This window comes from Eretmochelys imbricata, chromosome 5 (genome assembly GCF_965152235.1).
Source record: "Eretmochelys imbricata isolate rEreImb1 chromosome 5, rEreImb1.hap1, whole genome shotgun sequence".
NCBI lineage: Eukaryota > Metazoa > Chordata > Testudines > Cheloniidae > Eretmochelys > Eretmochelys imbricata.
In genome coordinates, this window is record NC_135576.1 from 83,216,197 (window position 1) to 83,234,386 (window position 18,190).

General features: G+C 39.3%; 1 protein-coding gene across 2 annotated transcripts in view; it reads left to right on the plus strand.

Moving 5' to 3' along the window:
* Positions 1 to 239: 239 nt before the first annotated feature.
* The window catches only part of CDC42SE2 (CDC42 small effector 2), a 119,981-nt gene continuing 102,030 nt past the window's right edge, over positions 240 to 18,190 (plus strand). The window contains exon 1 of one of the 2 annotated variants that reach the window (XM_077817414.1): positions 240 to 616. The gene's annotated coding sequence lies outside the window, so the exon portion shown is untranslated. Of the gene's footprint in view, positions 617 to 12,138; positions 12,253 to 18,190 lie in introns of those variants that run through there. The other variant, XM_077817415.1, reaches the window with a different exon arrangement.

Here is an 18,190-nt window from a genome sequence, read left to right on the forward strand (position 1 = left end):
GCCTGGCCGCGGGCGCCCGGGGAGCTCTCCCCGCCGAGCACCCGGCGCTGCAGATCGGGCGCCAGGGGGCGCCCCCAGCCGGCTGCCTGCGCTCTCCCGGGCGCACCCGGGCTGCTCTGGCGGCTGTTTGAAAGTGCGGAGGAGGAGCGGGGCTGCGCACGGGGCTGGCGGGCAGCGGCAGCCCGGCCTCCTTTGTCCCCTCCCCTACTCGCCGAGCCGGCAGCGGGTGCAGCAGCCGGGAGCGGAGCGGGTCGGCCTGGGGGGGATCCTTCCCTTCCCGCAGCAGCACCGAGGTCGCCATCTTCGCCTCCCCGTCCCGGCTCCCAGGCAGGGCGACGGAAAATCCCTCCAGCCAGGCGCTGCTCGCGCCGCATCCCTCGCCGCCAGCTCCCTGCCGCGGGCACCCAGCGCCCGACGCCGCCCGAGAGCCGGGGCAGCCGGGGAGGGGAGTGGGCGCGGCCCCCGCCCGCTCCATGTGATCGCCCGGGCTCAGCAGCCTCCCGCGCTGATCTCATCTCCATCCTCCCCAGCGCTGCGGGCACCCGGCGGGAGACGGAGGTGCCGAGGGGAGGCGAGGGGAAGCCAGACAAAGGAGCCGGCGCTGCTCTAGCGGGAGGTGAGTGACTGGGGGGCTTATGGGGCAGAAGGGGCCTAATTTTCGTGCTTCTCCCCCATTTCTGTGTAATCCCCTCCTTCGAAAGCCTCTGGCTTCATGTGCACTGGGAGTGGCCTCTTCCCCTCCCCGGAGAGCAGAAAGACACCCTACCCCACCCCCCACCATCAACCCCCCTGCCCCCCGACCCTGCTGCAGGGATGCAGGCTCGCCCAGCCTCCTACCAGAGAAGAGGGGAGCAGAGCTGGGGCTGGGAGCGCGGGGCTGGCATCCCCACCTGGAAGACTAGTGTGATCTATAGTGCGGGTGTGTTTGTGGGAAACAAACAGCCATACCTGTGTGGACCCCACTGGGCTACGGTGTAATGCACCAGAGCCCGCAGCTCCGTTTTCGTCCCTGGGAAAGTCCTCTGCTCTCCATTCTGTTGTCACTTCTCTTCCTTCAAAGCCAAAGCAGGGGGAGGGGGAATTCCCACACGCAGGGCAAAAATGAAGGCTCACTGTGCAATAGTTCTCGCAGTGTGAAGCAAGTGGGAGCAGACGGCTAAAAAAACTTGGCAAATGTTTGGTGCTTTTGCATAGCCAGTGCTGTTGTCAGTGGCAGGTCAGGTTTCACAGTGGCATGGACCAAAGGTTTTGGGGAAGGGAAGCTGAGTCTCTCTGATCCTACACACAGTGCCGTGCCCGCCCCATGCACTTTTTTTTTTAGTAGGCTGTAAACCCTGCAATTGGATATTAGTAAGCAAAAAAATCTAGGGCTTTCTCTCCCCTCCTCCCTCCAAGCTAATCAGAACATTACCAGAATTAGAGCCTGCACAGCTTGGCTCTTTCTCATGGAGTTAAAGAGAGGAGGAGAGGAAACTCCAATAGGGATTTAGAGCATAAATGTATTATTATTTTTCTTTCCCCCCCCCTTATCTACAGTGATTATAAGGCCAGATTTGCTTCCTTTCCACAATGCTGTAGGCTTCACTGTGAGTAAAGTGATGCTCCTACAGCATTTTTAATAAATTAGCAATTAATTCCTTGTTCCTTTTTTGTTGAAGTGGCGGGAAGGACAGTTTCATTTGCTCAAAGATTATTAAAAACTGCTGTTTCTGGGGAAAATATGATAATTGAGAGCATTGAGGGGGACAGGTGATGCCTTTAACAGGTTGTTTAATGCAAGTGCTTCTTGAGCTCAAGGACAAAAGGAGGCTTCTTTTTTGCTTTTTTTTTCTTGGCACAGAGGGTGTGGTAATGGCACTGTAATGCAGCATTGGTAAGTGAACAGGAGCAGGGCACTGTTGACCGCATATGTGAGGAAAAATATTTGTCAGTTATTGGGTGCTATGGAGTTGTTAATGAATTCATGGCTGGTGTGACAGCTTTTATTTTTAAATAATACAAATTTGAGTAAAATACAAAAATTCACTCTAGGGAAATTACCTGACTCTATCCACAAGCTGTATGTATGAAATCACTGATGAGTTAGCACCAGCATATCAGAATTGTAAGGTAGTGTTGCGTACATTAATTTATCTGTCTTTGAATTTAAACCTGTTAATTTCAAAATTCAGTGTTCATAGTACAAAACATCTAAAAAGTCACCTTTTCAAATAAGTAACAAACTCCTGACATGTTTTTAAGTTTATTTTGTGTGACTAACCATGTGTGAAGAACTTTGGCATAAACTATTGTTTTTCATAGGCTAAGATAATATAACATTCTGAGGTGAGATTTGTGACTTTGACATCCAGCATGAAATAAGTGTCACGCGCATTCTTTAATTCATATTGTTTTGAACCAGAGGCTGACTGCTCTTTGGGTGATTCAGGGTAAATGTTAAAGAAAAATGTTTATTTTTATGTTCAGTGAGTAACAAGATCTTCTAGAGGCAATTAAACCAAAAACCAAACAAACACAAAAAACCTACTATTGGTGCTGCGATAGCTATGTATAGTTTTTTCTGAAAATAAAAACTTAAAGCTAATTTTTTATTGCTGTCTGACAAAGTTTTACTACTTTATCATAGCTTAATGGTTAACTTGATTTAGTAAATTAAAGATATCTTTCTGTGACACAAAAGCTTATGTAATAGTTTTAAGCTCTCCATTTACCTTCTGAATCCTAACACAAAGGGCCCAATTCTGTTCTGTTTTATATGGGTATGACGTGAGTAATTCCAATGATTGTAATTGTATTATGTTGGATTTACAACGGTTCAAGTGACATTAGAATTTTGACCAATGATTAAGTTTGTCTTTCTAGTTATAATTGCCCATATAATACTATCTTGCTCAGCCCATGTTGCTCTGAGTAGGGAAGAGCTGATTTCTGGTGAAATTCTCTTACAGAACATTTTATATTATAAAATACCTTTAGGGATTTCATAGTACTAAAAATTGTTGAAGGTAAGCAAGTCATTTTTGAAATGACACCACTTGCATTGTCAATACACCTGTGCAGCTCTTAGTCTGTTCCTGATCTCTTTCAGTTTCTATTGTCATTTCCCTTTTTGCCAAAAAAGGCAACGTTAAAGATTAAGTGTTGAAGAGTGATAAGTCTGGCCCTGATCCTTCAGATACTTATGCAAGTGAATAGTCTCACTGAACTCATTGCTTAGTTCAGTGGGATTTTTCACTTTGCCTAAAGTTGAGCATCCATGTAAACATTTGAAGGACTGGGGTGTAAACAATCTGTAGTTTTTCTTTTCTTAGGTGCAGTAAGAAATTTAGAAGCAAAGGTTATGTTTTTTTTCTTGATAATTAAGATGACTTTATTAGTGGTTAGTGCATTTTCTACAGAAGAGCAGGTTCCTAACTGTGTTCTTCTAGCTCAGGGGGTTCTCAAATTGGGGTTTGGGACCCTCAGGGGGTCACGAAGTTATTACATGGGGGGTCTTGAGCTGTCAGCCTCCACCCCAAACCCCGCTTTGCCTCCAGCATTTATAATGGTGTTAAATATATTTTAAAGTGTTTTTAATTTATAAGCGGGGGACGGGGTGTTGCACTCAGGGGCTTGCTATGTGAAAGGGGTCACCAGGACAAAAGTTTGAGAACCACGGTTCTAGCTTTTCTCTCTGAGTAGTAATGGAGTCATTCCTACAACAAAGAATTCATTTGTGGTTGTTTTATTTGCTTCAAGAAACTTCATGACATTGTTGATACCAAAGATCTGTAGATCAGGAATTATAAAATTAGCTTTAGCAAGTATTTTTATAACCTGTTGTTGCACTGATTAGTGAAGAATAGAGGAAGCTGTAGAGTCATTACGTATAATTTGTTAGTCCATGCCTGAACCTCCTACAGCTTTACGCTATCAAAGTAGAGATAGATAGACTCAGAGTTCTAAATCTACTGGCTATGTTTATATTATATAACAAGAAAAAACAACTTGTCTTGAAGCATGCCGTTAATTCTGACCCCGAGTGCTTGTCAAAGTTCTACAGTAGCTGGCTTTGTAATGATTTGAGGAAAGCTTGCAAAGGGTATGGCTTCTCATTATAGAAAAAGGCGGCAGGAGCCTTTTCAACATCTTGTCTTGGTTCCTGTTGTCCAAAATAATAAGTTGATTGATTTTAGCAGGGGAAAGTGAAAAAATAGTACAAAGGGGAAAACTGCAGCAGAGTGTTCTAAGTGCCTTTTTTTTTTTTAATTAAATATTTTGTGGTAGGGTTGTCAGGGTCTTTTGCTGTCAGAACAGGCAGTGTAATGATAGATCCTGAGTAATATAGTGGTGACGAGAAACAATCTAATGTCACTTGGGGGCTTTACAGGAGTAAGAAATGCGTGGCACATTCTTTTTCAGCAAGAACTGTATTAGACACTAACACTATTAAGTCTTTAGTGGGGAAAACTAGATTGTGATGAAGAAATGTTAACCACCAGTCACTGTCAAAATTAATTGTATGTCCACTAGAGTGAAGTTATGATCCAGTGTGCTGCCAGGGAACATGGCTGACTTTTTAGAATTCTGTGTATGCTTCTGTTGTCCGTAGCTTTTGGCTGGTTCACACACATTTTTTTTTCTAGTTTTTGTTTGTTTTTTTACTAGAATTCTAAGTCAAATATAATTCAGCTTTAGGTTCCCTCTGGTAACTATTAGATCAATAATACAGTTTCTATTCTATTCTATTCTATTCTGTTCTATTCTCTGATGTAATTTTTTCCCTGGAAAAATGAGTTTAAAAATTTCTCCATTTAAAACAAGATTTACATTGATGTTATTGCTTTGGTTCATTAAATGTGATTTAATACATCAACCCTGCAAATGAGGCATGAAGTTTATATGGTTGATGCACATCTATTAATTTATACCAAGTTCTGAAAAGTTATCACTGACATAAAACTGCTCTCTGGACGTATCTGTAATTGCTTGATATTACATGCAAATCTCTCTGTTATTCAGCCCTTAAGTTTCATTTTTGGGTGAATTAGAGCCATCATAGTGTGGCCAGCGTTATGCACTTTCCTGCACGGCTCTGACAAATGCCTGTCTTGATGATTTTTTTTTTTTTTTTTGGTAGTAGTAGTTTGTGTGTGCAAATATTCCCCTGATCTCCAGTTGATATGGTGAAGCTCATGTTATATATGACTCAAATTGGACTGAATTTGGTGGTCTCATATTTATCTTCAAGTGATCCTTTGACCACGTCACAAAATCAACCATGGAACTTCTTATCATACTTGACAGCTCAAGTTCAGGAATCCAATAGCAGATTAGGTTTGCAATTCAGTGGCCCATGGAGAATGTTAGTGCAACACATACTTGCACAAGGTCTGGGTCAAACTAGAACTACTGACTCTTTTCTTACATAAGCACATATCTGGATGGCGTGGTTAGCTAATGATCTGTGGTCACCTTCTTAGCTCTGCATATCTATTTCTCTCTTTAAACATCTTTGGTTTTCAGCAGGCGATCAGGTATTATGGGGAAGAGGACCATGTGTAGGTCAACATGGCCCCTTTTTCAGGGTTTGCTAGTGCCTCATCTCATCACATTCATATCAAATACTTGCTGACACTTCTCTTTTGGTAACTTTTCATGACTCTCCCATTTCTCTTCATGGTGCTCTGTTTTCTTCTCTTAATAAAATAAATGTTTAACTCAAAACAACTAAGCGATCTTAAAAAAATTAAGAGCTCTGTCATTGATGTGATAATGTCAGGGTTGCTTTGATACTTTCTAAATGAAGGTTTCTCTGACTTCATGTTAATAAATGTAGTGGACGTTGTAGAAACTTGATGCCGACTTTCCTGATAAGAACTCTGACTACCACCTATGCCTTTAGAACAATGTGTCAGTTTTAAATCAGAATGCTTGTGCTTCACAATTCTGAAGGCTTGTTTGGAAGAGTTAATATGAGCCCTTCTCTGTTAGTTCAGTCCTCTTAATATCACAGACATCTTGCTTCCTGATAGTCTCTGAAGTGCCCTAAGGCTAATGCTAGCAGCATCGTATACACGTCAAATATGCCATCTTTGGCAGTGCCACAGACAGTTGGGTTTTTTTGCCTGTAAATACTGGATTAGCCTGTAAAAAGCAATCATGGAGAAGCTTCTTAGAAATGAATTAAGTAAACACATCAGCTGTGATGGAGAACAAGAAGGTATTCTCCCCACCACCTGCTTTCCTCTTCCCATACACTCCATTCTTTGAGGATGTAAAAATCTTCCCGCTGTAATTGGTTTTTTAGAGGTCAGTGTTGGTGAAAATGGATCTGTGGAGTCATTTTTTTGTCACACTGGTGAAGCATCAGTCAGTCTTCAAGCAGTGATGCTTACTGCTAAATCTTTTTTTTTTTTTTTTTTTCAGAGCTTGCTGTCTGAGCAGAAAGCCATCCTGAATGTTCTGTGTCTCAGATCAACCTCCAGCTTAGTTTAATTTTCACCTGTGTGACTCGCCATTCTAGAACCTATGCACCCAAAAGCATATAGGAATGTAACCTAATAGGAGGAATGGTGACTCTTGAGGTCACCTGTAGACTATTTTAGGGATACAATGTCTAGCACAGAAGTTAAACATAGCACATCTTATTTTGGAAGCCTCTGCCTCTGAAAAGTGTATAATTCAAAAACTGAAATACAACAATCTTACCATTCTTCTGGCAGATCTGATATTTTGCTTCTGCATGTGATTATTAAAAATCTAAATCAGTACATAATTTTGTCAGAAAGACCACATGCAAATTGTTGCCACAGTACAAAAAACAAGCACAAATATGAGACCAAAATTGATTAGCTTTTCTGGCGATAACAGTGGTACGTGGTTATTCAAATTATGAAATACCTTCGTTTTTTTAAAAAGAGAAGAACCAAAATCAGATCAGAGTAATATTACAGTTTTGGTCCTTGAGTCTTTATGAGCTTCACACATGCTTTTGTGCTACAGTCTGTGGTTACTTCTAAGCTGAGAGGACTCTACCAAACCTTTAGGACACTTCACTAGTTATCTCCTTAAAAATATATCCAGGCACCATGGCAATAATTGGATTTGGATTCCCAGAGGTGAAAGCACAATAATTAATATACTAAGTGATCTAGTCCCCTAAATATTTGTCAGTTAAATCAGTCTATTGCTAGTCTTTACATGTGTCAGCTGTGATTTAAAACAAGCTGGAATTCTCCTCCCCCACACCCCAAATATATACTTTGGTCTTTGAGGATGTAAAAACTTGCCAGCTGTAAGTGGCTTTCTGAAGTATAGTGGTTCTGAAAATGGATCTGTGGAGTTTGTTTTTTGTCACAGTAGAGTAAAACATTCATCTTCAAGCAGTAATGCTTACGGCTAGCCATGAACCAGTCAAAATCTTCTCAAAGTTTCTCAGGGGATTTTAACCAGCTAAAAGCACTTGTCTGCATCATGCACAACTGCTTGGTGTCTTTCTTCCTTGGGTGAGCAGCGAGGGCTTTAAGCAGGGGGAGAGATTGGGGAAATAAAGACCTTGGATACAAAATGGAAGCAGGATAGCCAGAATCAGGTAACTGCACCCACTATATTAAAGCTTATGTTAACTGTATCTCTCTTCACTCTGTTCTGTGTTACTGTTTTCACATTCCTTACTGCAATCATAACTGCTGGAGAGTAAGGACTGATAAATCGGAAGTGTGTCCCATGAGAGGGTTTATTTTTGGGGCTTGAAGTATTTTTGTAGCTAGCGTAGAGGTTGATACTCCAACAGGAGTAGAAGTATTCAGTTAATTAGCCACCCTTCATGGAGGCACAATTAAATGAGTGCTGACGTACTTGGAGCATTTTACTTTATCTTCCTCTGTACAGTTGGCAGAGTAACAGAGGTATTTGGTTATGCATAAGGGTCCATCCACATGTTTCCCTCTAGTAAGATTAGAGCCCTAATTAGTGATCTACCTTCTGAAAAAATTACCACAATATATTAACTTCCTTTTATTATTCCATATTGTTTTATTGGTAACAGAATTCCCAGTCCCTGTCCCAAACCTTCCTAGCATTCATTGATCAGTAATTCATATCTGTTTTCTTTTTGGCATTTTGTGATTATGACATATCCCCAAGGATACCACTTGCTATAGAGTGCTACTAGGAGAAGGCAAGATGAAATCACCCAGGTTGGCTGAGGTAGCTAGATAGTGGTACAATACTAGGGCTCTGCTTGGATTCAAACTTACATTACAAATATAGTAATAACATAATAATTTAATAAAAAACCCTAATAGGGAACCAGAAAGCAGATGTGAAAATCAGAAGCCCAGAGAACACTGAGAAAGAGGAAATTCTTTCTCTAGGCCTTACAATACCTTTAATATAGATTTTGAACGTTCTTTGCAATATTCAAAATACTCTTTATTTTAGATTTAGATTTAAGGTGATCAGTGAATGGTTCATACATTGGCTAATATATGGCCCACTTCCTTTTAATACTGAAATATAGACTGTAGAGATTACAGGTCTCAGCATCCAGTGCTTCCTCTTTATTCAAACATCCTCCTGCTGCTGCCTGCTCTAGCTATTGATTTTGGCTGTCTGGCTACTGTCAAGTTGCCAATGTGGTCCTTGGTTGGGCAATTTTGTCCTCCTACTCCTTATGGTTTAAGCTGTATCTGAGCTGAAATGGAAATAAATATTAAATGTTTGCTCAGACTAATTGTGTATAGTGATGTTCTTGCACTGTAGAAGAATTATTGTCTGAAAAATACTGATTCATTCTTATGATAATATTTGGAAAAAACTTCATATAAGCAATTTGAGTTGAGGCTTCTCATATCTTAAGATGAAACCTAATGATAATTATATCTAATTATCTCTCTTCCCAGCCAAGTACTTGTAGTAGTTTAAAAAGCAAGTAGGGATAACATTTCTAATTATCTAGTAACTGTTTAGATCAGAACAAAGAACCATTTGTTCCATGTGTGTCTAAAACAGGGTCCAAAGACAGAAAGCAATTTGTGTATTGAATAACTGATTAGCACATACTGCACCTTCATTTGCTAAGCATTTCAGTGTTTTATATTTTTTTAACAAGGCATTGCTTGAAGAAATATTTACACTTTTTAAAATGGTTCTCAGCTTGCATTTGCTTTGAACTTTACAGAAAGCAAGCACTATATCCATAACAAGTCAAATCTGTAAACTGTATGAAGCCTTTAACAAAGCAGAAAATGTGGTGTCACAAAAATCTTAATTGCCCACTTTCAGAGGTAAGAGTGTTGTACTATATTTTGAATGAAATCAACAATTTCTGACCAAGCTAGCTATAGTTACCTCAGAAACTGTTAGACCTTCCTGTGTTTTAATTTATAGACTTGCCTTTTTGTGCATGTTGTTTTATCAAAATAATTCTTTCCTTTCTCTTTTGCTTGGCTTTGATGTTTGATGTCACTTTTCTAGTAAGTGCTCTCCCCCCTCCCCCCAGGCTTGTTTTTGACACCAGGTTTTGGGGCAGATTAAGTCTTGCACAATGGCAGAGGGAAAACGCAGTGTTTCACTTAGTAGTTCATCTGAGATGATTTGAGGACAACACTTGAGATACTGACCTGTAACTGACCAAAATGTAGATTCAAATACTGTACATATTTGCTGAAATTACATATAGCTAGATGTTTTTAAACAATCATATTTAGCTCTGATATTTCCTGCAAATACTGTTCAGTGTATAATACTCAAGTATACATTAATGTATGTATGTGGTGTCTTGATATCAGTATTGCTTATTACTGGATACAGACAACAACATTTATGTTTCTGTTAGGGTGTGGTTCCAGTAAGACACCATAAACATTGGAGAGGTCTGTGGGGTGGTAGAAGAATCTATAGGTCAGTAACTGTAGTCACTATTTAAATTTTATTTTTTTAATTACATTTTAAGACAGAGTGTTCAGGCGATGCCCTCCTTCTCTGAATCTGCATCAAGGTGGATTTGATTTAAAAATCATGATTTAAATCACTAGTCAGGAAGACTCAATTTAATCATGGATTTCTACATAAAAGTGCATTCTTCTTGGTTGTTATAACCTTAATACATATTCTTCACAACTCAGAGATGGATGTAGGTTTCATTTTTAGAAGGCACACACTATACATTTTTTAAAGTGATTTATTTTGAAAACTTTTCCGATTTAGTTTTACAGCTATATCAGAAAATGAATGATTGGTTATTTCATTTACCAAAGGTAATTGTTGAAGCAGCTATTTATGAAGTCACTGGGAGGTGAACTATCTCCAATTCAACAGGTTAATCATTAATATTTGGGGGATTTTCTTGCCAAGCTGTATTAGGAGTAGAACATCACCAGGCAGACATTTACATTGTTTTATTTAACTAAAACAACAACGTTATGTAGTCTGGATTTTTTTTCTTCATCAGCAAACATAATATTTTAACAAAAGAAGCATATGAATTTTTGAATTTAGTTAACCATTCAAGATTTTTAAAATAAGGTTTGTTTTTGTTAAAATTGTTTTTAACTAAAATAGCTAAATGAAATATTTAAAAAAAACCCACAAAATTTAATCGACTATGTCAGCCAGGTCAACATGAGAAACTTAAAATATTGGCTTCTGCAGCTAACTCAGTTGTCTTCACCTTCATTTTCCTGTTTGTTCATAATCTGGAAAAGAAAAACAAGCTTTCCTGCTTTTTCAGGTCCCAAATGATTTCTCAATTTGGAATGATTTAGTTCAAAGGAAGAAAATATTCTTTCTACACCAGCAGAAGAAGCTACTGCTGTTAAAAGTGAGATTATCACTTCAGCAGTCTCTGAATCCAAGTGCTTAAGTGACTTCCACCAGGTCACTGGTGTGACTTTCTTTAAAACATTGTCAGCAAACATATATTTCTTGAATGGTTCACCCTTAGCTCTGAAGTTTATTATAGTTGGTATTATGGAGGAATGATTGCTGGATGTCCATGTCATAGCCAACTCCTCTTCTTCAGCAGTTATGGTTTGACCCTGGTACTGAGTATTGAGAATATCTGCAAGAAAATGAGCTGGAGATAGTGCTTGTCCCATTTGTTTTTTTAATGCTTGTCATTTAATTCTGTAATTGCATATTTTTCTTTTTAAGATCTCACTCAGTTCCTTCCAAATTTCAACAGCGTCATCAATAAAGTAGCTGTTTCCCAACATTTTGTTTAAAGCTACAGAAATAGGTTTCAGAATACTCAGCATGTGTTTAACATTTCTCTTAAGCCCAATGTTGAGAACTTTGGCTGTGACAGTGCCATCTATTTGTTCACAATTTTGTTCACAAACTGTCATCAGATTAGGCCACTTCTTCAGTCCACTACTGAGTTCCATTGCATGTCTTGTGGGAGAGTTAGCTTGGTTCCTCCCACTTTTTTTCAGAGCAGCTGTTGCAAAGTGGTTGTTATGGAAGTATTTTGCAATTTCAACAACATTAGCCTTTATTTCTGGAACACTGACGTCTTTGGCTAGGAGGTGCATTAAACAAGCACTGCAACCATATGTTGTTAGCTTGGGACTCTCTTCTGAATAATTTCTTCTCATCTTGAATACATTTGCAGCATGGTCTATGACCAAGCTGTGTAGTAGACATTTGAATTTTTTTTCACAGTTTGTCATAGCTTCTGCTGCTACTTCTTGTAAGTATTCTGCTATGTGTGCATTTCCTGATGTATCAATTGTTTCTGTAAGGAAGACATTCCCTTCTTCTGTTGTCACACAAGCACATACAACAGGATCATTGTGGACATTGCTCCACCCATCAAGACTCAGGTTAACAATTTTACCTTCTAGACCTTTTGCACACTGCTCAATTTCTCTTTCATACACTTTATCCAGCAATTTGCCTGCAACATCTGCTTTGTTGGGTGGACTGTATCCTGGTCTTCGTGACTGAAACATGTTAATGAAGTGTGGGTTCTCAATATACGGAAAGGAGAGTTTGTTGCATAAACAAACCAGGCAATTTTTTCATCAATTACCTCTTTTTGTAATCTGCTGGTTCTAAACACAAACTTATCTTTGGATGTTTCTGGCTGATGGAGATTTTTTTTTCTTTTTGCTACAGGTGATATACTGTGGCTATGTGGCATACATGATGTGACTGAAACACTATCATTGGCAGTTAACTCTGAAACTATAGAAAATGATGATGATCTTGAAGCTGGATGGTCTTCAGAATCCTATATGTTGAGGATGAATTCTCCTAAACAATTAAGTCAGTGCAATTATTTAATTATTATTACCATACTTCTCATTTAGTATTACTCCATTGCATTCACTGACACTCAGTACTACTTTAAATGTGAAATTGTAAAAGAAAGATCTGCCTATTTCAGCTGTTTATTTTTTATCACAACTGCACCTAAAATGAGGGTACCATAGAGTAACAACTATATTTTTTGCTCAAACAAGAGAATTCAATAATAGTCCAGAAGGAAGACAGGCAGTCCTTAAGAAAAAAGTATGAAATAAAGTTTACCAACATGAAGATCCTGCATGTTCAGACATGTTCCTTTGATCATCTTCAACGTAGCTTCCTCCTAAGAAGGGACACTTCTCATGATGTTTTTTCATTTAGGCAACCAGGCCTTGCATTTCTTTGTTGCACTGTTTTTATTGTGCACGCAAGCCTGTCTTACCCACTGGTAGAGGAACTTCATTAAAATATTCCCAAACTGGGTCTCTCTTACGGTCTGCTGCCATTATAGGTTTTTAACTTCTAATGAAAGAATGGTAAGGTAGCTCTCAAATCAATGAAGGCTACACTCAGAAAGACTTCAAGACTTCTGAAATATGCTGCTCAAGCAGTTTCTCTTTTGTTTCTACTGCCTGTCCCTCCCTTTTCACATTTATCTCAGACTTCTTCTCCTTATCCAAATCTATTCCGCCCCCAACAATCTTCTATTCATTGAACTTTTTGAAACTTTGCACTTTTAGAGAGAGGTAAGGGATTGACTCTGTGTACACAAATCTGCAGAGGGACAATAGGGTTGAGATCTGTTATTTCTCACCTCTATATATTTATTTGAAAACATTTTTGCTGTTAACAATCATGTTATCTCTGGACCCACAAATCCACAGTTTGAGAACTGCAAAACTAAGCATGGTATCTTCTAGACTGAACACTGAGTCCCATTGGGTAGCTACAAAGATTAATCTAAATCTATACAGAAGCCCCTAGAACCCCATAAGATTGGGTCCCTAATCCATGAACTATTGGAATTCATTGACAAAATGTTTCTTAAACATTACATGAATATATTGTCTCATACTATAGAATTAGAATTTATAATCTCTATTCCATGAAGAGATATCTTTGAGCTATAATGCATCTTAATTAGGTTTTTTCCTCAAAAAGCATTTTATCAAAAAAATCCTATTTAAATAAAAAAATCCGATTTAAATCAAAAACCGATTTTTTTTTATTTTTTTAAATTGATTTTTATCCACCCTGATCTGCATGTGGCGTGGACTTTTTCAGTAGTACAAGCAGGGCCTGCTATGTTTCATCAGGTTCCTTTATTTCAATATTAAAATATTATTATGGCCTTACTCTGTTTATAGAGATAAAACTCGGTTGCCCCTGGCTTCATTGACGTGATTATCATTTGCTACAAGACAGAAGTAAAACAGCTGTCTTGTAGCAGGTAAAGCTTCTTAATATTAGGACAAGTTAGTGGATTTAAGCCTGCATTGAGATGGATTTGGAGGGGTTGTAGGCCAGTACCACTGCTTAATTTTATTGGCTGCAGGGTGGGCTCACCAGGCCCTGGTTCACAGTTGTGCCATTGGACCTGACTACTTAACAAGAATGCTAAGAAATTAGGACTCCGAGAAAACTCTATACCCCTCACACCTACCCTCCTGAACATGCAAGCACAATCTTGTCTTAGTATCTAAGATTTCAGTGCACAGTTTTTCTTCCATAGTCCTTCCCCACCAACTGCCATTGACTTAAACTCACATCTCACAGCTCACATCCTTAAGTACCTCTGGTGAAATCCTAGCCAAATTGAAGTTGATGGCAAATTCCCATTGACTTCAGCCCTTAATTCTAACTTCATTGGACAATGCACATGTATAAAGTTAAACATATGTAAATGTTTGCAAGATGCAGAGCCTTATTTGATGCAATGTTCTTAGCACTGACTGATAAGAGAAAATGTGGAGTATTATACACAGGCAGATTCATGGTCTATACTCTATGCCAGGGTGGATGGATATTCTAGATCCTTCCCTTCCCTTCCCTTCCCCTCCCCCACCTTCTACTTGTTACCATGGCATGGCATGACAGTTTTAGTAAGGTATGAAACAGTTCACTTGCCTGCTTTAGGTGGTCCAAAACGGTATCCTTCGTGTGATGTGACTTCACGTGTATGGTGCATGTGAGGTCATGCTGTGTGGTCCTCAGGGGGCCAGATAGAATTGTCCTGCAAGTCAGATCTGGCCTTCAGATCACCAGGAGGACAATGCACAGGCAGTCAGGCGTTGCATACATAACTGGCAGGCCACTGGCTTGTTGTCTATCTTTATTTCCGGCAAAGTACAAAACGCAGAGGAAGAATGTTCCATGGAACTCGCAACCTAGACAGACAACTTACAATTTAAACAAATGTATTTGTCTGGTTAAAGACTGTGCCAACAAAGCAACACATTCAGACGATTAGATAGCCTTGTTGTTTTGGCGTTGAGCAAAGTAATATTATTTGGAAGTTCCAATAATTGTGTAACTGGAAAGGTGGGGTTGAGGATTGCTTATGCTCAGGTAGGTCAAATTTAAGATATTTTAATCAGTGTGTTCTGTCCTAGGACAATATTTATCAAATGTTTGTGACTCATATTGTGTCTTTAAATGTAACCTAATTTGTATTCACATCTAGCCAAAGATACTAAGGGCATTTTAGATACAGTGCTGCTCCAAATTCCAGGCAACAAATGTTGTACATCACCATGGTAATGTTTGTGTGGGAAGCGGAGTTTATTATATTACATGTGTTCACTGCCACTAGGAACTGTCAGTTCTTTGAAGTATGTGGCTCTTTGGGCTTAATTAATAATATGATGCAGCCAATGCTGCTAATGGCCTACAAAAACCAAACCTCTGTATCTGATTTATTGTGACCTGGCAGCTAATCTGCTCACAAAATCAAAGAGATGAGAGTACTGGTTGGCATTTTTCCTTATTTGGACAATGGCATATCAAAACTTAGTGAGACTGGTAAACAAAAGTCTTGTGTTTACTGCAGCTCTAAGAACAGCGTAGAGAGGTCTAAGACACCTTGGCATAGAAAAGGATGTCTTTAAAACTGGAGCTGCATATTAAAAAGGCTACAGTTGTAGTAGCAGCTCATCATCTGTTGAAATCCTGCCAGGTCACACCCTGAAATGTTTTAGATTTTTGCTTTGTAGGTATGTCGAGAAACTTTATGCGCACTATCATTGCATTGAATATGGAATGAGTCCTGAATCACCAGTTCGATTCTCTCTCTTCCCCCCCACCACCGTTTTTGTTCTCCAGTTTCTAGCAATGGTGAATGTTTTACCCACTATATCATCTACCTATGTTGCTGACATCAGCTTGTCTCTATTAGTATTCCACGAGTGAGAAATTTTAAGGGGGGACTGAGGGTGGGAAGGAGCCTTAAGAACCTTGCTGTTGAACCAAGTGGAAAAACTTCTCTTCATTTAGTGAATACTGTGTGTGTCAGTGAAAGCAGAATGTGTGTCATGTTTTTAAAATAATAAAAATTAATCTGAAACCCCAAAATGAGTCTAAGAAATAATTGCAGTTTAATATTAAAAGTAGCTTATCTTTTTGTAGAGATTGGGCTAGCCTTTCATACTGATTCAAATCCAGACTATATTTTATTGACTTGCATATTGGGTGGCCTGAGAGAATGTGTAGGGGGTCCCAGTCCATTTCTTATTTGATAGGTAATCACATTTCAAAACAACAAATATGTTGAATTTTTGTAGCCAGTCTCATTGGAGGGGCAAGAACAAACTGGGTTGTTGATCCCCTAGGAGTCGCGGCATATCAGGATTCAGTGCCCCGCCAATGTGCTTTGTAGCAGAGCTTCCAGCACTACTTACAAATCTGGATAATTTTTGTGTGTGTTAAGTGTCAGTCTTCGCTCTTAAGGTTCTGAATTTGGTATCTGTCAAACTTGCACATCAAATTTTCTGGAAGATGTTTTATTAGCTGCAGAGCCATTTGAGCAACAGTATGCATTAAACTCACAGTTTGGTGCGTTTTTGGTAGAGGTTTTCCATTTGTTTTAGTTGCTTGCAGTGCATCATGTTGTTAAAATGGTTTTCCTTCATTTGAAAAAAAAATGGAGCTCATTTATTGCTTACAAAATTAAATCTGTCCTCCATGAGAGTAAATTTGGAAAAGTGGTGACTATGAAAGGCTTTATCTCATGAAAACAGGTTGCAGTTCTTGGAAGCTGTGAATCTGTTCATGCAATGGAGCAATTTTTTAGCTACTGATTTATTAAAGACCCCATCATACACTTGTTGTGTGATGAGTCGGTTTAGTTATCACATATTAGATGTATCGTATTCTTGCTGATTTTTTGTTAAAGGACATAACTTTATTATTTTTACTTTAAATATTGATTTGTTTTTAAAACCATGTAGTGCTCCTGTTTCTTCACATATGTTGAGACTCCTCAAATATATCGAATCGTGAGCACCTGTCAGTTCTAACATGTGCAAGTTCTATATTAGAACCGAGACTTTGTTTGGACATTTGTGTGATTTGAAGCAGACATGCTGGGGTTTATTTGAACTACATGCTGATGCTTAATTTGAATTGATTTTAGTTTCTTAGGTCAAATAGGAATGAACATTCATGAGTTAATGTAGGCTTTGCCCAAACCTGATCCTCTTCCAGGTAAAGTTGATACATTAGAAAACAGGTTTCTAAATGACAGAGCAATTGAGTTCTGAGAGGATCCTTCTAAATGCAACAAAATTGCTTTAAAAATGTTACATATTATTTCACCAAAACAGTGGGCGGAGGAGAGTAGGAAATTAAAGAGGCTTCTTTACCCTTTAGGCACAACAGGATGAGATGGGCCTTGCAGCACTGATGTAAGATTAAAGCCTGTTTTTAAATTGCTGAAATGTCTTTGCACAGCAGAGTGAGCTAAGAAAGGACTGTCAGCCCTCATTTTGAGTTTCCTTTTTTGTCATTTAAGGTCAAATGCTTTTACAACTAGGGCAGTGCACACACTGGATATTGTGCTGTGTTAAAACTATGCCAAATACATTTAGATTTTAATTTGAGTTGGATAAAAGTAGACTTCAAGCCTGACCTCATTGAACTTTTGAGTCCCAACTCTGTCAGATTCCCCTTGCTAGTGGTGTTTGTGCCATATAGTCCGTTAATTCTCTGTATAGGCAGACATAAGTGCTGACGAGTAGAGACATTAGTGGACGAGAGCTAAGGAAGTGTTGTTCTAAGTCAGCATTTTTATGGCTGACTTAGAGCAACGCTTCCTTAGCTCTCGTCCCCTAGCGCCCCTCCTCTACTTGCATACATTGATGACATCTTCATCATGTGGACCCACGGGAAGGAGGCCCTTTAGGAATTCCACCATGATTTCAACAATTTCCATCCCACCATCAACCTCAGCCTGGACCAATCCACACAAGCGTGCTAATAAGCAATGGTCACATAAACACCACCCTATACTGAAAACCTACTGACCGCTATACTTACCTACATGCCTCCAGCTTCCATCCAGGACACACCATACGATCAATTGTCTACAGCCAAGCTCTAAGATACAACTCCAGTTGCTCCAATCCTTTAGACAGAGACGAAACACCTTACAAGATCTCTATCAAGCATTCTTAAAACTACAATACCTACCTGCTGAAGTTAAAAAAACAAATTGACAGACCAGAAGAGTACCCAGAAGTTACCTACTACAGGACAGGCCCAACAAAGAAAATAACAGAACGCCACTAACCGTCACCTTCAGCCCCCAACTCAACCTCTCCAGCGCATCATCAAAGATCTACAACCTTTCCTGAAAGACAATCCCTCTCTTTCTCAGATCTTGGGAGACACACCAGTCCTCGCTTACAGACAGCCCCCTAACCTGAAGCAAATACTCATCAGCAACCATGCACCACACAAC